Genomic DNA, 21,374 nt, shown 5'->3' with positions numbered 1-21,374 from the left:
TGTAGCCTGCAGATGCAGTTGAGGTGAGCATCAACCAAGCAGACTGGACAGACACTTGACAGAGAAAGTCTAGAAGAGGAAACACTATTGACTGGCATGCTGCACACATGTGCAAGGGGGAATCCAAGAGGGTCCAGGACAGACTTAAAAACTGCCTGAACTTTCAACTCACTCCAGATGCACATTCAGATCCACCAGCAGAAGGAAAAGGCAAATGTGTGGCTACTGGAAGAGGATGAATGCCACCTATCATCAGTCACTAGCTGATCACCACACTGATTGACACAGGGCGGCACAGGAAGGATAAGAGGGAAATAAAAACAAAAGAAAAAAGAAATTCCTGACATGCTGGGGAGACAGTTCTGCAGAATAAGACTGGGGAACTAAGATAACAACAGCAGTGACATGTTTTCAATCATATGTAGAATCAAAAAATTAATTTTGTTATAAAGGGAGATGGAGAGGGAGAGAGAGAGAAAAAAATTACAAGATGACTATAAGAACAGAGAAAGGAACCATGAGGGAGGTAGTAGGGGAGGGCAAAAGAGTGACTGAGGGTGAAAATGATCCAAGTATGCTGTATGCATGCATGAATCTCCCAAAATGAAACTAATCAATCCATATAACTAATGCGTACTAATAAAACTAATTACAGCATTAAATATAACACAGCAACAACAACCAAATGACAACCTTTTGGAAAAGAAATTAGAATCCAGAGTTGTTTCTGTATTTTCTAAAATAATTGGTTTTTGCAAAATATTGTAAAATAAGTAAAGAGATAAGATGGTATTGAGACAGGAGATTAGGGCATGGCAGGCTGGCTGAAAAGCAGAATGGAACCTGAACCAGAATGGATGTGATCTGTCAATCATGGCCAGGATGCATTAGGCAGAACAACTTCCAAGGGATGCAACTGGAAGGATATAAAAGACAGTGGCCATTGACTTTGCCACCACTGTGATCTCATTATTCTTCTGTCCTCTTGTTTCTGCAGAGGTCTGCCCTATTTGTGGGATGTATCTCTTCTGTCTCTTTTCCTCATTCTTCCCCTTTTTTTCTTTTACTTTAAATAAGAGTTGCATTTACTTGTTTATGAGATGTCTCAGCCAATTCTTTGGCGAGACAAAAATAGTCTAGAATCACTGGATACTGTGTCGTCTGGCAACAGCATGACTATATTCAGGAATAATAACAGTCTATAGAAACTTTCTATGAGTGGTTCCTAATGTTGGATTTAGCATATGAAGAATGATCCAAATGAAACAAAAGGTAAAAAATGACTAGGGAAGTGGAGCAGGAAAAAGGGAATGGAAGGAAAAACTGGAAACAAAGCTTTTGTAAATAAGGAGGGGAAGAGGGTTCAAAGGGATGTAGAGACCCTCAGCACCATCCATCATCGGGGACATGCAAATTGAAACCGCAAGGAGACACCACTAGAATGGTTAAAGTTTTCTACAGATGCCAAGCATTGCTTATGATCTTGCAATTCTCCTCCTCAGTGTTCACTCAAAAGAAATGAAAGCACGTGCCTACCAAGTAACTTGTACAAGAGGGCTCGTCCCAGCTTGCTTTGTAATAGCCGACAACTAAAAGCAGCAGATGGGAATGCAGACTGGCGCAACCACTGTGGAAATCAGTATGGAGATACCTCAAAGAACTAGGATTGGAAGTCCCATTTGACCCAGCTATTCCCCTGCTGGGTATCTTCCCCAAAGAATTAAAAGAATCATACCACAGTGATATATGTGCACCCATGTTCATAGCAGCACAGTTTGTAATAGCAAAAACTTGGAAACCGCCCAAATGCCCATCAACTGGAGACTGGATAAAGAAAGTCTGGTTTTTAATAAAATGGAGTACTACTCAGCCATAACAAATGAGAAATCAGAGGCATTTATAGCTAAGTGGATGCACATTGAGGAGATACTCTTAAGTGAAATAAATAGGACACACATGTATAAATACCAAATAGTTTCTCTGGTGTGAGAAACTGAAAGTGTAAATAAGGGCTAAATGTATAATAGGTAATGTGAAATAGGAAGAAAAGGGGCAAAGGGGAAGGAAGTGGGAGGGCTAGGGCAAAGGATAGAAGGGAATGGGATTAATATGAGAAAATGGAAAAATAGGAACAAAATCTTTGTAAACAGGGAGGAATGGAGGGGTTGAAGGGAGGGCTGGGCAAGGGTGAAAAATAAGAACCAAGAGAGACTATGTAAACGTGCAAATTTCCAATGATGAATGTCATTATATTGTATACCTAAAATGTACCAATGATTAGAATGAATAATCGATAATGCAAAATAGGAAGAAAAGGTCCAAAGGGGTAAGGGTAGTGGGAGGGGCAGGGGAAAGGAAAGAAGGGAAAGGAAAAATGCTGAGAAATAGAAAAATGGAAATAAAGTCTTTGTAAATAGGGAAGGGCGGAGGGGGTGAAGGGAGGGCTAGGAATGGGGAAAAAATAAGAACCAAGATGCATTACGTAAAGGTACAATTCCCAGTGAGAAATGTAATTGTGTTGTATACCTACAATGTACCAATAAAAGAATTAACAAAAAAAATGGCTAAACAAATTGAGGTGTATTTATGCAATGGAATATGACTCAACAAAAAAATGGAGAGATGAGATACTGACACATGCGAGAACACATTCAAATCTCAAAGATGTGTGTTACAGGAGGCAGGAAAGCGAGTCACAGATGAATCTGTACCAGGTGATTCCATTTACCATATGTGGAGTCCAGTAACAGGCACACAAGTAAAGGTAATTTGTGGAAATAAAACAAGAACAGAGATTGATTTTCCAGTGCCCAGGTAGGCATAAAGGAGTTTTACTAGGGTGATGTAAATGTTCTATATTTTGAGATGTATATGTTGGTCAAAGTTTAAGATTTGTGTATTTTACTGTAATTTCATTTAGGTAATGTAATTTCCTAATTCCTCAATAAAAAATACTAATACCTGCACGTTATTCCTTTTTTTCTATCTTATTCACTGTGACTTCCTTTCAAAGCTACCAAAGAAGCGAAGGTAGAGATTGGGTATCACAACTTCTGCTCAGCTCCCACTACCTGAACATACCTTTTAGTCCTAGACTGTGATCATTCCCTGAAATACGATGATTTTCCAAGCAGAAAAGAATGGCTGGATTTGTGATCAATCTGCCACTAGCTAACATGTTGGCAGGGGTCTGCCTGAACTTCAGGAAAAATATACACACATATATATTTTGCTAACCTACTTGCCTACTGGATAATCTAATTTTAACATATGATGCATCATTTGGAAACCATAAATATGAAACTCCCAAATTGCAAATCAATACACTGATTTCTTATTTGAGCAAAATGAGTCACATTTATGAATAGCACCCATCAAACTTAGAAGAGAAAGTTTTGCTCACCAATACCCTCCTTGACTCTTCTTTTTTAAAAAAAAAAACTAGATAATAGACTCCTTGGTGATGGGTAAAGGGGTCAAGGGGAGGGGGAAGGAAAAGTGCAGAGTGGAAAAGAGATTTCCAATGATCAAGATATACCATATGCATGTACCAGTTTCCCAAACTAATATTTCTGCGCTGTATTACAAACATTCACTAAAAAAAACCCAAGTTCTCAACCTCCAGTCATCTGTGGAACATGGGACCACAGTGGCTGAGAAGAATTTTAAAACTACAAATATCATAATGACTAAGAAATTAACTCACCACCCAAAACGTGAATCTTTGTGAGGGAATTGAATCAATTTTTGGTTGTTGATGTGCTAAGGACTCAGGGACTAAGACAGAAAGTACAAGAATACAGTCATTTTTATAGTGAAACGGCTGAAATTTATGCAGTTTTCAGAGCAAATTCAAACCTCTGGGTAAGATACTGACAAAAATAAGTTCAGGGCATCTGAGTAAGTGAGGAGAACATCTGCTTACATCCTTCTAGTCTTCCTTGGCAATAGCTTTTAAAATACAATGTTAAAGAATTTTGGTATAGAAAGGAAAGAAAGGAAAAGAAAAAATATGAGAAAAGGAAAAACATGGAAACAAAGTCTTTGTAAATAGGGTAGGGTGGAGGGGGTGAAGGGAGGGCAGGGGAAAAACTAAGAACCAAGATGCATCATGTAAAGGTACAAGATCCCAACAATGAATTTAACTGTATTGTACACCTAAAATGTACCAATAAGCTTAATGGCAAAAAAAAAAAAAAAGAATTTTGGTATAGTGGACAAAAACATTTCACCTTTAAAACAAAAGAATTGTAAATGGTTGGGGTAGGGGAAAGGAGATACAGTAGGTAACAACACGGGCTAAAAGTCTAATATATCTAGGTTCAAAATCCAGCCCATTCTGAGAGTTCTGTGATCTTCTGCACATTACTGAGCCTCTCTGTGTGTTGGTTCCCAGACTTGCAAAACAGGAGTACTAATAACACTTTCACAAGCATGCTACCAAACCTTAAATTTAGTGATATATATATATATATATATATATATATATATATATAATACTTAGCATAACTATGGGTGTATAATTTTTCATTAATAATAATAGTTCTCATGATATCTTGCTCAAATTCTCAGAAACAAAAAGGTAAGTATTTAGGGACACAATTTTACCGATATGCTGTTTTTATCTCAAAGAATTTTCTGAAATGACTTGCATAGAGTAGCCATGTGTTTAGATGAGAGGATCATTCTTCATTTTATCTTGTATAATTACTCTTGTAGAGATACTAATGAGGGAGCATTCTCTGATTCTCTAAAAAACCTGTGGTCACAATGTTCCCCATTTAAAGGAACTGGTAATAACAAGAGAAAAAGGACTCGGTCTCATTGCTGGTGTACCTGGTGGGGCTTCTTACCTCTGGGAAGTATCAGGGGAGTCATAAGGATTCTTGATGACACTGTTTTGCTTTATTTTCTGGAGAATAGCTGTGGCAGATGTCCAGGTCTTTTCACCCCAGCAAGTTCTGATGAATCTGTGGTAGATCAGGCTCACCAAGGAGCAGACTCGGGCTCTGAGGCTGCCGTAGAAGCTTTATGGAGGTTGCTTTGTGCGGTGGGCAGAAGGGGTCAGGTCTGTGACACATGGGCTACAGAGACCCCAGTGACCTCACCGAGGAGTTCTGTTGCTGGGATAGACCTCCAAAGCAGGCCTGCCTCGAAGCACACCAGGGAGCCTTTGAGTGTGGGTCACCTCTGGGGAGGAGGTGGAATGACCTCGGCCAAGACCATTTCCTGGAGGAAAATCAACTTGAGAGCATTCAGCTGCCTCCCTTCCAGCAGCTGGAGGAATGAATGCCTCCATCTTGCAGTGGGACCTGGTGGGTCACCATCACAAGCAGGCCACAGTCTCAGAGTCCCTGAACCTCTCCTGAGATGACCAATCACTACCTTGTCATAGCTGTCAATTTATTCAAATACCAAAATTAACCTAAAGCATCTTTTGTTTTCATTGTTGTTACTGTTTTCAGCTTTTGGTGATCTCTGGAAGACTTCGATTTCTACTCCCCACACTATATCTATCTTTTTTTCCATGGATTATTGGTGCTGTTTAGAATGGATTGGAATGGAAATCCCATATCTGAGGAGGATGCATTCCCACAGCCTGACAGAATCCCCACCTCACTCCTTCTGGACTGATACAGAAGACTTCCTGAAGTTGAGAAGCTATGATCTCAGATGTAGAGTTTTAAATTAAAGCTCTGTTTGCTGATACAGCTGAGAGTGATTCTCTGTGTGTGCCTGGAGTAGGGGGTGAATGCACTACCACTATGGGTAAGGTGTACTGATTTCTGCTTCTGAACTGAACTCTAACAAATCTATCTTTCCATATTACCAAAGCCATAGTCTGCTGTGTAACCTTGGAACAAAGTCTGTGAAGGTGGTTTACAGTATTCTTAGGCTGAGGAAGGTCAGAACAGCCTGTCCACCTCTGCTATGCAAGGGTGGTGCCCAAAAAGGGAGGTACACGGTTGTTTTGTCCTAGAAAATAGCTAGAATTTAGAATTTGGAATTTCTGTGGTCAGATGTTTGGGGGATCACTGATAAAGAGGGGAAAATATAAAGAATAAAGTGAAGAACAAAGAATGAGATTATTTCAGAGAGAGAGAATAAATCAAAAAAGGTTATTTTTTCTACTCTAGTTATAATAACTAAATTTTAACCCTAACTCCCTTTTCACCAAACCTCTGCCCCATATGTTAATTGACTTTGATGGTGAGATGTGAAGAGAAGAAGAAGGAGGAGGAGGAGGAGGAAAGTAAAGGAAGAGAATTTAAAAGGGAAAAATCAAAATAAGTAGAGAATGGTTGCTTCTTGAGTCTATGCACCTACCCCAAGATCTTCTCTACAGAAGAAATTTTTCCTATATTTTTCAAACCTCTGTTGAAAAGCTTTGAAGAAATGAAGACTCAAAGTTAAAGCATCAGATCTTGTAGAGAAAAAGCATGGTGACTGAGTGATAATATCCATTTAAGCCACACCCTAGCCACTTCAGAGCTGCTTAGTTTAAGTTCCATTGTTCATCTCTGCAAGCCTTATCTATGAAAGGGAACACAGAGAGTTGACACAAGAATCAGTAAGTAAATATGAGTGATAACAGTTAGCACTCTGTAAGATGCTACACATATTTAATACTCGTATTTGTCATAAGCAATGATTTTTTGTGGTTAGTCCTCTTAATCAAGACATAAACCATCCAGATACTTCTGTTTTCACTTAGCTTTGTCCCATACCACTTGAAGGGGCATTTTAAATGTTTTCATCATTGTGTTGGTGAAGTAATACTTTCTGTCTAAGACTCTAAGGAGCAGTTAACTGGTGCGCTAAAGTTCTCTTGAAGAACAGATTCAATACAAAATATATGTATGATTATACAAGGGATTTATGAGGTAGGAATACATGATCAGAAGCAGAAGGATCCCAGTGGACATCTGCCGGATCAGAGGCAGCAGAATCCAAAATGGTGGCCTGAGTACTGGATTGCCAGAGGACCCAGGGGCAGCCAAAGGCTAGAAGCTCACTGAAGAGTCACCGGTGTAAGTTTGCATTGGGTGGCTGAATAATCTACACTGGAAGGCTGAAGGAACTGGAGACCAATGTCCAGAGGCAAAGGCAAAGACCAGAGTTCCTCTAAAAAAAGAAAAATACTTCCTTATTCTGTGCAAGCTTCCAGCCCATTATTGGTTGGTGCCACCCACACCCAGGGTGGCCTTCTCCCCCTCATTTTGCTGGCCTATGTTTCAGTCATCCATAGACACACCCAGAACTTCCTAATCTACTAGAGTTTTTATTCAAGTCCAATTGACATACCACAATTAACCATTACAAGTGGCAAACCTTAAATTTTAATAAAACAGCCATTTGGTGAATTCAAGTTGCCTTTCCATTTTATATCAAGGAAACTAAACTTCTTCTGGAAGTCTCTATCAAAAATCTGTATTCATTTTGAAAAACATAAGCATCTTAATGTCCTTAAGCAATGGCTCTGTGGCAAATAAGATTCTATTATCCACCTATACTGCCTTTTGACCACCAAAGCTTAAAGAGCAGTCTTTGTTACTGTGACACATGTGCTTAGTTTATTATGGCTTCTTCAAAACTAGTCATCAATAGATATGGGAACTTCAGCTAACTGAGAGACAGCTAAACTTTCATTATAGCCACTGAGCTTCACTGAAGAAAGGACTCCAAACAAACTGATAAATGCTGGCTTTTGTTTGCCTTTCAGCTGGACTTTTCCCTTCTTAGACTCTGACCATCATCTGTGGTAGGTAAGGAGTCACTTCTTTGCATTCCCAAGGTGGGAACAGATTTTCCATTCCCCATGCTGCTTCTTTGCTCAGCTATTCAGTATTTTTCCCAGATCTAGAATGGAGGGCTCATGTGTTGACATTGTTAAGGGGTTAATCTAGAAAACTTCTCCACCCTTCTCCTTTCCCCTTGATTCATTTGATGGTTTTGGAAGTCCTTTAAAGTAACAGTGCCTCCAAGAAGATAACATCCAGATGATGAATATACTGAAAAGACAAAGGAGATAATCTTGTTCCCATGGATCAAGAATGACGTCTGGATACCATAAGGCAGATTTCTTTTGGGCTGGTAAAATGTCTCTGGATTTTCTGTTGCAAAAGCACAAAGCAAGAGGCGCTGTTAAAAGCCATCCACATTCCAGAGCAACTCTGGCCTGCCTGGAGTCGGTGCCTCACCTGTGTTTTAAGTGAATGGTAAGAAGAATGAAAGGTCTGGCATTCCCACTGCTGAAAAGTCAGAGTCCAAATAATTCATGGTCACTATCAATCACAAAGTGTGCTTCCTTCCATGTGGAATAGGTTCTAAGAAATTTTATTTTTCATTTTCCAGATCTATGAATTATACTCAGAATAAAAGAAAAAGAAACTTCTGAGATTCCAAGTAATCTGAAAAATACATTTATAGGACAGGACAAAGACTGACTGAAGCTTTTCCCCCTCCCAGAGCTCAGTGCAATTTCATCAATGCCAAGGTGTTGTCTCAAGACAGCTATCTGCATCTGATTTTGTACTTCACAGATGACTTGATGAGTATCAATATGTTTTGCTGTTAGGTCAGGTCTGATGAGGCCACCCTGGGAGTTACTCCTCTTATACCTGATGCCCTTTGGAAATGAGCCTTCTCAACAGCAAGCCCTCTCATGCTTCTGTGCTGATGCTTACATCATTGTTCAGTTTGAAATGTTCCCTTTCCTCCAGTTCTCAATCTCTTGAAATACTTTGGATCCTACTCAAATACCACCTCCTTTTTAAGTTCTCCTTTATTCCCCACAACTGGAATGACTCTCCCTGGTTTTGCATTCTCAGCAACATTTTCCCTGTATTTTTCACCTATCTATCCTTTGATAGTTGTTAATTTCATATCTATGTTTTCTTTTTCCAGCAGAAATTCATAAATGCTTCTGAATACTCAGATAAGTAGGAAAGATTGAAGTAAGACTGTGTTTGAAGTATATAATTTTGGTTCTGATATCTAAGTATGTTTTTTTCCCCAAGATAAACACACACACTTACATTTCTGAACCAGGAGAATTTTTCAGGAAAACACTGTCCTAAATGTCTCCTGCCCTACTATTTTGTTCTCATACTTTAATGGAGACATTGAAGGGACCAAAAATAAAAAATTCCTGTTTTTGAAGTGTGTTCATAGCTCAAGAAATCAAACATAAATTCCTTTATGCATTTCAGAAATTCTAAAGCAAGATTTTAACTCAGTTGGCCAGCAATTTAGGGATCTTTGTTGTTCTAGTCCCTTGGCTGTGACAGAGCAAAGTGACCTATAGACTGTGTCTCCCACAGTGAACTCATACTGCAAGTGTTGGGAAAATCCTTGCTTCCAAAATCACTTCTTCATTATTGGAGCAGACTCCAATCCAACTTGCAGAACTAGCACACAGGAGGTAAATACCATAAAAACTACTTGAATAATTTTTCATATCATGAACTTCAAAAAATATATGCATATGTAAAACAAATCAGAAAAGGACCAGAGACCAGCCTGGCTCCGTGATTTTTACTCTTTCCACACTCTTTTCAAATAAACAAATAAGTGGTTTCTATTCCTAAAAGTAAAGAAGAAAACAAATAATTGATTGAATCATGAGAAACATTATTCTTATCTTTGTGTTACTGACTCTATGACTAGCCTCTTAAAGGTGAAGGGTCTATCTAGACTACCGTAACAGGGCAGAACACCAAATCCAAGAGGCACAAATTCCCCTCGACTTCCATAGAGATTAAAAACATGACTTTTCTTATAAGAATTTTAGCAATATGGAAAGGAATAGAGTTACAGTTCACATGGGTTTAGTTCAACTCTTTAAATTTCCATGATCCTATCCTCCTGATAGAAGTGACCAAGTGACTTGTTTGGTAGCAGGAAGATTATTTTAGGAATCTATTTCCCAATCCTGACCCCACACAACAATTTTCAAGGATAACTAAAGAGAAAAAGAAGGAATGGGTCAATTTTTGAGAACTTTCAGGAAATACTGTAATATAATGTATTGTTTAGAGTTACTCAAACACTTGTCATAGGTAGCCCTGGGAAAAGACCTGTTGTAGAGGTACAAGAGACATAGAATCCTTTGTTACCTTCCAGCAGAGTCTGCTTCTTGAACAAGACAAGGAAGATAGCCAGGTAACACTGGGTCTATGTGCCCGGGGGCAACATTCTCTAGAAGAGGGCTTCTGAGTATCCATGGATGCTAGGGAAGCTGTATCAGTAGCAACTGAGATGGGTGTGCAGGAGATCGAATGGTAAGGTTTACGCTGGAAGGATGTGACTGTCTATACTTCCTTTTCCATTGCTCCTCTGCCTGCAGAGCTGAAGTACCTGCTGGGACACTGTTAGATGGGAATGAGAATCCAGCACTGTTTTCAGTGGTGTCCTGTTCAAAGAGAAATCTGTTATCAAGTAAAGTCTGCTAATTTTTTTCTGAAGGCCTAGAAAGTAAATGAAGAACTTGTTTCACGCTGTTGCCTCTTTATCTTGTTAGAATTATTTGCAATTCAGATGGAGAAAGCAGAAGGTAAAATGCCAGTTGTACCTTTCATCCAGGTAAATTATTCAGGAGTAAGTGATTCAGGAACAGTAGAGGGCACAGGAAGTTATGCTCTACATATCTCCTTTAGAGGGTGAGTCAATATCTGAGAAGAAGAAATTGAAGTACTACAAAAACATAAGGCTTCACATCAGGTGTGGGGCTGCATGCCTGTAATCCCAGGATGCTGGGAAGGCTGAGGCAAGAGGATCATAAATTTAAGCCCAGCTTGGACAATTTAGAAACGTAGTGAGACCCTGATTCAAAAATTTTTTGAAAAGAAATGTGGGTATCCAGCTCATTGCAAGGACCTTGGTTCAATATTCAGTACAAAATAATCAAAGGCAAAAAGGAAACCTCATTGAGGCTTCAAATGGCAGGAGGTGTAGCTTGAGGGGAGAAATCTTATAAGTACTTAGGAATGTATTTATAGCTTCTGATAAACTGCAAAAGAAATAGCATCTGTTTTCTAAATAAATAATAATTGAATACAATATAAAAACTATAGTTCCATGATTTTTTTTTTTTGTACTGGGGAGTGAACTCCGGACCTTGTGCTTATGCGGCAGGCCCCAGAACCACTGAGCTAAATCCCCAGCCCTACGGTTCCACAAATTTTTGAAATTGTGGATTCAGAAATAAATATAAATATCGAATATATGTGTATGTAGATGTATGGACACATGTATAGGTACAAAATAAAGGGGAAATCAACATAGAACAGTGAACTGGAAAATCACTTAGTTCAAGGTAAGTGTTTTATGTGACTCCCTACTCCCAAGCACTTGTCTTACTGGATGAGTCTATGGTTAATTGGGAGTAAGAATACAAAATAGATTTGCTATAGTCAAAAAATCATTGGTGAGTACAGAACATGGATATCTAGCTCTCTATGGAGAATTTGAAAGACCTAATGTAATCTCAGAAAACACCTACAGTGGATAAACTCATGTTACATATAAGGAACATGTCTTCATGTCTGAAGAAGCTGACTAAAACCATGCTGGATCACTCAAGATTAATTCAGCAGGGTCAGGGGGTACTGGGGGATCAAACTCAGGACCTTGCGCTTGCAAGGCAGGCACACTGCTACTGAGCTAAATCCCCGGCCCTCAAGATTAATTTAATATGTGAAAGAGATCAAAATATCAATGGGACTTTTCTTTATTTTCTTTATATTTTGTTTGACAAAAATAATTCCATAATTTTCCCAGGAGAATAACCTATAATCACATTTGAGAAGAAAATGATAAATAACAAGATAAAGACAAAGTAACATTAAGGGGAAGATTCATGTGAGTCACTAAGTCATATTATAAAAAAGTGACAATTTTAAAAGAGTAGTGAACACATAGGAATAAACAGACCAAAATAGAGAGTTTAGAAATATGGTATAGTTTTCATGTCAAATAAGAGGTCATTCAGGTGCTAGGCTACATATAGGCAAGAATAGTAACTTTCTTGCTCATACTATACACAAAATTAAACTCAGAGTACACTTAATAACTAAATATGAACAATAGAAACAGTTCTTAAATCTAGTATAAAATATTATGAACATTTTCCTGATCTTTTGATAAGGAAAGTCTAAGCTAATATTTAAGGACAAAATCAATAAAATACAATACTAAAAGATTTGACCACCTAAAAGACAAAATTTTTAAATCTCTAAATGCAATAAAAAATTTAAAATAAATAGAAAATTAATACATACAGAAATGAAAAAGATTGTGACACTAAAAGAATTGAGGTTTTTGTGTATAGCACTTAAAATCAGTAATATAAACAAAAATAAAGACCCTGAAATATGCTTAACATAAACAAAAAATTCAAAAAAAATGAATAAAAAAAATTCTTATCCTTCCTGATGCTAGACAAAAACTTAAACAATACAATAGTGTATTTTGCTAAACAAATTGGCAATGGCTGAAACAAAGAATACTGATTAGGCTATAGGAAAATGAGGGCTTTTTAATCCATTTTTGGTAAAAACTGAAAAGGTTCCTTGTTTATAGGGGAATAGGATGTGTAGCCAAAGTCTTACAAACTCTTAGTCACGAACTATTCCAAGGATATTGATTAGACACATTTTAAGATCTATAGCAAGTTAATAGTAATTGCTTTATTTATATTGCTAGAAAGTAAAAAGTAATAAAAAAGTAAATAAATATCATAAAGTCACTTAAATGATCCCATAGAACAATATTGACATAGTAAAACTCTTCATAATGTATGGCTGAGTGAATAAAGGCATATTTATAAATAATATGTTCATTTTGCAAAACCACACACATGCACACATGCATGCACACATTCACAACTAACTAGATAAATCTCTAAATTTTACTAGTGGTTATCTTCAGAGTTGTATACAAGTAATTTCTGTTCTATTTTGCTTTTATGTATTTATAAAAGGCAAATATTCTATGTAGTTTTAAACCACCAACTCCATTCTGTAATTGAAAAATGTTATTAAAATAGGAAAGACAAAATACAAGGTAATTAAAAGGAATGAAGTATTCTATCTATGTCTCTAAAGAAGCATTCTCTGCAAAGATAAATAATAACTCATACAGTTCTTTAACCACATCCTCTGTAAGCTCAAGCACCAAGACACAGTTGGTTGGAAAGAGTTCTTGGCAATCTTTGATTTTAATTTAGTTCCTGGAAATCTGTACTTTAACAGCTGGGAAAATGGACAAGTGTATATTCATGGATCACTTGGTCCTATGAATCTGTGCCTAAATCACTCATATTTGGCCATTGGAAAGTTGCTGGTATGAGCAGAAGGAGGTTTAGAATTTAACAAAGTCAACAATATTTTTTAAAATCTCAAGTTTATCTTCCCCCAAGGAGATGAGAAATAAAAACTAAACCTTGGCTGCTCCAGGGCATTTTCTATAACTAGACACATATAACTCTCCTGGAATGAAATGGATATTTAATCCATTTTCCTTCCCTGTGCTTTTAGTCTATTACAGATCCAACCCTAAAGCATTTCCACAGCTATTTGTCAGCAGTGGCACCAGACACACAGATGAGCCCGGAATGCCTGTGGGGTGCCAAGGAAGAGGCTTGCAACTCCCCACTGCCCATCCAGTTAGGAGTATCTCCAAGATCTCCAGGATCTTGTAACCTGGTGTAGGCCATTTAATTTCCCACACCCCAATTCCTCATTTTAAAAACAGGGATAACAATCTCAATCCCACTGACAAACAAGAAAAAGAATACAAAAGAATACAAATGACTTTGGAAAGACGGAGAAGCCATAAACATGCATTAGCATTTCAGTAACGTTACTCTGAAAAGTCACAGGGAGATTTCAGTTCACTGGGCCCAGGTTCCTCCACCTTTCACCACCAATGCGGGGTTATGGGTGTCTTGCCTTCTTTCTTTCCTTTTTTCCCTCTCCCTCATCCTCTCCCTTCCCTCTCCTTCTTCCTCTGCCTCCACCTCCCCTTCCCCCTCCCACTTCCCCTTTTCCCTTTTCCCTCCCTCTCCCCCCTCTCCCTCCCCCTCTCTTTCTCGCTTTCTTTGTGCCAGGGATCAAACCTAGAGCTCCTACATGCCAAGAAAAAAACCACTCGACCACTGAGCTACAACCCTAACTCATTGGATGGGTTTTTCACCTGACATTTGCAGCCAGTGGGAGGAGTGACAAAGGTCACAGGACAAGAATACATCTTCAAAACCTAAAGCAAATCGAGGAGGAGAGTGATGCTTCTGTTCTCTCTAAGGTCTTTCACAACCTATTCTTCAGAAAGAACAGGATTCCAGATCTGGCTTTAACTCACTACATCCTTAATAACATATACATTTGCTGAGCCCTCTGAAATCACAGGGGAAATCACAGGTTGATTCCTAAAGTGCTGATGTAAAGATAATTTCTTTTTCTCCTCAAAATCAGCATGCTTTCCTATTTCTCTCTTCTAGAACTGCCCAAGGACAGAGCAAATAATAAATATGTGGTTGCTCTGTGATTTCTGAGATGGTCACCCTGAAGTTTTCCACACCAACAAGTGAAGCATCACTTAAAATTCCTGGCAATTCCTGAATTGCCTGTGTGACACTCCAGAGAGGCAGTGAGGGCACCAACTTCCTGATAATCTCCACTTGCTCTGGTTTCCTCTTTCTCTTCTCTGCTTTGACATATTAGAATTCATGACAGTGCAAACCAAAGATGGCATACAGGATTCATTCTTCCCACAGTGTGGGCCACAACCAGTAGAAGTCAGCATTGTCACAAAAAGAGAGTGAATTTCAAGAGGACTCTCATACCATGTAGAGTATTTATGAATAGACTATCCAACAGTGAGTGTTCAGCATTCTAAGGAAGAAGACATACAGATGAGAAGAACTGAGTGCAACAAAAATTCACAGCTCCATGTCCTTTTGTCACTGAAAAAAATCTGTAATTATTCTCAGGTGGATTTCCTTCTTAGTCCTATGTTTGTTCATTCATCTTTGGCATACTTATACCTAACAGAAAAGTAGATGTTTAACCTAAATTATTTAACAAGACATACTCATATACCTTCAAATATTCTGTGTTTAAAGAGTTCCAACCTTCCTTTCCATTGACAAGTCATTTCATATATTTAGTCAAAATAGACAAATTTGCATCAAAACATGTTCTTTAACAAACGTGGTTAATTAATTTTATTCTAAACTGTTGACAATTCAAATGAACTGTAGTGAAAATGGTAATAATCTAAGAAGTTTGAACAGAGTGGGTAGAAAGTGTTTTGCTTTTAACCCTTGAAAAGAACAAATATACTCTGCTGCCACACTGTGGATTTTTGAAAGTGAAAAGATCTTAGAAAGTTTTTGACTAAAAAATGAAAAGAAATATGTTAATTGCTTAAATCCAAAAATGTAAACACAAGAGAAAACAAGCCATTTGCTCTGTTTTTTTTCAGCTTCATGGTTTTTATCTGCAATGTGCTCTATGTGGGGCCAGGGAGTGGATGAGTGACTGCATGTCTGGTGGATACATGATCATATGTAAAATGCAGATGGCAAGTGAAGCCATTTGCCATATGTTCTGACTTGGATCACCCCTATGCTCTCGGCACAAAAGAATCATTCCATCCAACTCTATGGTCAGTTGCAATACTATTTGTTGAACTGTTCCAAAGCACAGAGCATGGCTTATTGATGAATTGACAACCCAGAGAATCAAAAAATGGTTTTGTATTTTCTTTACAGGAAAAAAAATAATGTTGGAATTCAGATGGGCCTATTATGAAAACTTCAGCCTAAGATGGTAACAGGAATGGTAGAATCATGGAATACAAAGGAAATGCAATTCAGACCCAAGTACATAGCCAGAAGTGGACTTGTTACAAATGATTTATGTAAGGCCAGAGCCTTGCCCTGGTAGTTAAGTAGAAACATAATCTTGGCTATATGGCCCCTTCTTGAAAGTCACTCCAGTTTTGTAGCATGGTTGTCTGATACTAAATCTTCTTCTAGAAAACAAAGTGGGAAAGGATCACTGCATTGGCTTCAAATTGAATGCTAAATGCACAATCAGAACCAACCATGAAGGCCTCTAGCATTTAAGACAATCAAAAACTAATCACTAATCCATTTGAGATACTTTGTCAAAGTGTTGGCCTTGGAAAATCTGGCAAATGCTACTATGGGAATCAAAGTGAAAAGCATGTATACCATTTATCCTTTTTACCATACTTGAAAGCTACTTCCAGAGTCTTTAAAGAACAGACATACAATGAAGATATGACAGTGGAAGGCCAAATGAAGTGGTTCTACTCTTGCAGGTTTGAAGGTCTATGATGGAGGCAGAAATTCATTAAAATAATCAAGGTACAGTTCTTTTGTTCTGCCTTCTCACACTCAACTGCTTTTCCAAGTCTTAAGTTTTAAGTACAAGTGTCAATTACACCTCCCATGAAATGTTGCTGCAAAGAGCACCCCATCTGAAGGACACAGGCTTGCCCCAAATCCCTGATCATCCTAAGCACTGTAACATCTTAGCAACTCCAAAGTCTAGACCACTTGTGCATCACTCCATTCTTCATAGAGAGTTCTTTTGGACCTTTCCTTCATTGCCACCAAGATATATAGAGATATTACTATATTTCTTTGGTAGGAGGTGTCTGGAAAATTAAGGGAAAATAATTAAAAGTGATATGAAATTAGAGAGAATACACAGAAATGAGTGAAGGGCATGAAATATTTTGCTAATAGGGATTTAAACCTTTCCAGAGATCAGTGGTTCTCCAAATAAAATCTAAACCTAAAGCTACTTGACAATTCCATTTTTAAAATGTGATGATAGTTTACATCTTTGTTCACACAGAATATATGCCTTTCAGTTTGGAGGACTTTTTGGAAGAGAACAGTGACACAAAATGCAACATGGACAAGGAAAGAAAATTGCTTTAGACACTGCCCTTTGAACACTCAAACCTGGCTAGTGCCAGAGTCTGTCACTCCATATTTCTCTCTTTGATCTGACTCTTCCAAACATGATCCATGTACTGGCAAATTTCCCTGGTGTCCCTGGTAAGCTTCAATGCAAACCATGGGTTGGCCTCAGTATTTCTCCACTGGCTCTCTCCATTATTTTTGTGCTTTTAAAGAAATAAAGAAAGAAAGCTCAGTGGGCATTTTACATGTGTTTTCCATATCATCTTTAATCATTCAGCTTGAAAGTAAATTGAAGGGGAATGAGGAGGTAAAGCACTTTGGGTTGGGGTAAGAATTTCAGACGCCTATAAGCCAACATTGATGTGTGGGGCATTTAACCCAATTCTGGAACATCTGCAGGACAGCTGTCTTCCACATCCACGTTCACAATAACATTTCATTACATGTCACCACCAAATGAGAAACAGATATGTGTGCATGAGTGCTGTGTGTGTGTCTGTGTGTGCAATTTTTCAGAAATCTAATTGATGAAGCTTAAATGGAAAATAATGACAAATAATTTGAACTTCTTTAAAGCAGTATGATTATGAATATTCCCCAGGGATACATTGAGTAATTACTGTATTAATGAGTTAGAAAGTTGTTTTTTCTCCATATATTTTAGGAAATAGAAACCTATTCAACTATCTTCAAAGCAGGACAAGACAACAATATGATTCACACATCCAACCAACTCGGAAGCTCTTTGCATGGTGAATGGTTGCCATAAAACGTTAAGTCATAATCTATGAAAAGAGAATCTCATGGTCTTATCAATGTGAGAAGTACCAAGTTAAACAGGGTTCTTTTATACAAAACTTCTCAGTCTTTCATTTACCATTGTATATTATGGATTTAGGAGGGATAAAGCAGGCTTGGTCTGGTTGGATCTTCCACAGAGATCAGACCACATTTTTTAAATGCATGGAATAGAATTGCCTGTTTTAATTTTTTTCCTGCCATTCAAAATATTTGAAAGCTTTGGGTCTACTATAGTAGCAGGACAGCATATTTCTATCACTTCTACAAAGCATCCTTTCTCTTCTACCTATATTATGGATACCATGGAAAAATGAAAAGAAAACATCATTCACTTTTGATGAATCTAATACATTAACACCCATATCATTTCTTCCAGCTTGAAACTCACTACTATTTATTCATGCCAGTTCTTTTTTGGAACTTTTATTTTTATTTCATTTTTTTATTGAACTGCCATCACTTGCTATTGTTAAAAAGTAAGAAAAAGCATTTCAAAGGTTGCCTATTGTCAGCTATGTCAAGAATGCCAGAATATTTCTAAGCAATGTCACCAAAATGAAAAGGAAAGAGACAAATCTCCTACCAAATACCTAGACTGTGAGTCAATCAGCAATTGAGCGCCTTGAGTTTAACCAGGCCGAGGTGGAAATGACTAAAATAATGGATAGCCAAACTACTGATAGTAAATTACAGCTGGAAATGAAATCACGCTCTTAAATTTAAGATTTTAAAAAAATTGACTTTGGTTTTGGCAGTGGGGAAATCTGTGCATGTGGGAAGGTTGGTGGGTTTGTTATTGTGTAAAGGGCATAGATTTGGAGCTAGCATTTTCAATGAATAAAGAAGCAAACAAGCTGGAAAAATGTAGTAAAATGGATGGAGAGTGGAGACTAACATTCAGATAGAAAAATAGAAAATTTAAAAAATAACCTAAAGAATCCAAAGACTTATAATAGGAATATTCTATGACTGGAAAACATGTCTAAGACACACCTAACTTCATCACTATGCAGACTGTTGTACAGTATTTCTTATCCATCCTAATAAATGTGCCCAAAGATTGCATTTTAAGCTACACAGAAAATACCAAAGTGCAGACACAGTTCAGTGCCAGTCCTGGGCAGGCTGGCCTTAGGGCAAGATATTCTGGAACATCTGGTTGGCTGGAGACTTTCCTTGAAGGCAGCATTTTGAGACCAAACAGGTACTTATTTCAGCCTCTCTGATGCTTTCTATGGTAAAGAAGCAATCAAATACTGAGGTTTATTTTCTGAAACATTGGTTTTGATCCATCTAAAAGGAAATGTTGGACCATAGGAAGAGGGAAGGATAATAATGCGTTTCGCAGCTTCAAATCAAATGCTGTTGGAAAAATGTCCAGAAAGAAATTCAGAGTGAAAATATTTGCTTTCTGGCTAAATAACCAATACCTTTTTATTGCAAAATGGAAATAAACAGTGCTGCTCATTTATACCAAAAAAGGGTAGTCTACAAATGACCCAAATCCCAAAATAAAGGTATTGCCCAATAAGCTAGGGTGTGAATCACAAAGTTCTTGACTTCAGAGTTTCATCAATGATCACATCACATAGATAAGAGTGGGTTGAGGTTGGGAATAAGGAAAGTCAAGTGTTCCTGAGTCAATACCCAAAAAGGGTACAGGCGACAGCCAGTGTGATCTTTGCCCTTCACAGATGTCCTTTCTCCTTCACAATGGGTGAGATGCTGAAAACCTATGTCCATACTATGTATGATGACAAAAATAACAGGTGGTAAAAGAAACACTGAAATTAACTTAAGAGAAAAACATCTCTATGAAATTGTTCTGCTTGAGGTCCAATAATTTACCAGAGAGAGAGTGAAAAATAAATGCAAACGAAGGTGAAATGATGTTTACAAGGAGAAGTGAAGAGTTGGCCAAAAGAAAACTAGGAATAACAATGGTATCCATCCGTCCCTTCATCTGATAATGTGTTGAATGTCTATTAATCAGGATGCTGTAGCTACAGAAAGAAATAAAAATGATCACGTAGAGAGGAATCAACAGATACCTCACTCCAGATGCCCATGTGTAAATTGTGCTGTCTTGCATCCAAATAGTACTTAAAAGGAGCCAGAGGAGCCCAGTATAAATAAAGAGCCAAATAAGATACATAACAGGAAGTAGGGAGCTAGATCTTTCTCAAAGGGGAAGGGGATCAAGAGATGGTGGGAGGAGGATAACATGGGAGGGATAAGGGATGAAAAAAAGAATTAAGATGTGTTATGGACATGTACCAACTCCACACAAGGGATATAATCATTATGTACTACAAACATGTACTAATAGAAAGAAAGAAAGAAAGAAAGAAAGAAAGAAAGAAAGAAAGAAGGAAAGGAAAGAAAGAAAAGAAGAGAGCCAAAGGCTTTTCAGCCACTTTATCCAGTTTAATCCTAACACCATTCAGATATCAACTGGGCATCCAATATGTGAGGAAATAAAGTTAAAAAGGTTGATTTTCTGTAAACCTTTTGATATAAAGTTGAGAATAATTAAGCTTTGATCTCTGTCCTTTTGTGCTACTTTTTGTATATCAAATAAACTAAAACGAAATAAATAAGAATTATTCCCACGTTTAATTGGCCCCCAAAGAGCTGTCTTACTAGATCCCATACTCTGCAGGTTCTCTCTTGCCCTTAAAGCTAAGCCATAATGAATGAAACAAGCCCATACAACCCTAACAGTAAATGAGACAAAAAATTTCCCCAGAGCAACATGTGAAATTAGTTGTAACTCCTAGTATCAAAAATTCCATAAAGAATTTGTAAATCCAAATCATGAATGCTTCCCATTAATCCACCCACTGAGGTCTTATTTAGGAAGAATCTACTATGCTCTATGTGCTCCCCCAGTACAAGTGCTCCACATGTGATGAAGACAGTGAAGCTCTACTTACACAAGCAGGAAACAACAATGATCAAGGGAAAATTGAGCAAGATAATTGCAGCTATTGTAGTGAAACAATACAATGAGTCGCTAGGATGAAAGGGGGAATAAGGCCTTGGAGCAGGTGGTTAAGGGAAGGCCTCTTTGATGTGCAGGTCTGGGGCAGAGAACATTAGCCAACAAGACCCCACAGAGGCTGGAATGGGAATCAGCTGAGAGCACACCTAAAACGTGGTGAGAGAGGGGGAGTTCTGGCACGAGGAGATGGATGAGAACTAGCTGTGCCACCTAAATAGGGTCTTTGGGCTACGTGCCATGGGAATCCGCTAGAGGATTTTAGTTAAAGGAGTAAAGTTATCTCATTTCAGCAAGTAAATCAAGAAAGAGATCCCAGAATTCCCAAATACAGGAAAAGATGTTTATTCAGGAAGCAGCTGGCTTATTATCTCCCTGATGAATAGGGACATAGCTGTGTCTAAATAACATGAAAAGGCATATTGGGACATTGTCAGACGCCCCTCTGAATGGAGAGGCTTGCTATTTACTCATGCATCCTGGGGGTTTCCAGTCCACTCCTGGCACAAAAGATTCCAAGGAACTATGAAGAGGGAGTTGAGGCATAGCCAGCCACAGGCTCGCTCAGTCTGGCATTTATCACAGCCACAGTTGCACAGGCAAGTTTGT

At 38.0% G+C, this 21,374-nt stretch overlaps 1 long non-coding RNA gene across 2 annotated transcripts in view; it reads right to left on the bottom strand.

Annotated features, from left to right (window-relative positions):
- Positions 1–21,374, bottom strand: part of LOC110345201 (uncharacterized) — a 332,723-nt gene that overhangs the window by 43,282 nt on the left and 268,067 nt on the right. The window lies entirely within an intron of this gene.

This window comes from Heterocephalus glaber, unplaced genomic scaffold (genome assembly GCF_053883595.1).
Source record: "Heterocephalus glaber isolate CG9 unplaced genomic scaffold, H.glaber_assembly_v1.0 deba00000809, whole genome shotgun sequence".
NCBI classification, from domain to species: Eukaryota; Metazoa; Chordata; class Mammalia; order Rodentia; family Bathyergidae; genus Heterocephalus; species Heterocephalus glaber.
Note: the sequence above shows the minus strand (reverse complement) of the source record. Positions and strands in the feature narration are given on the sequence as shown.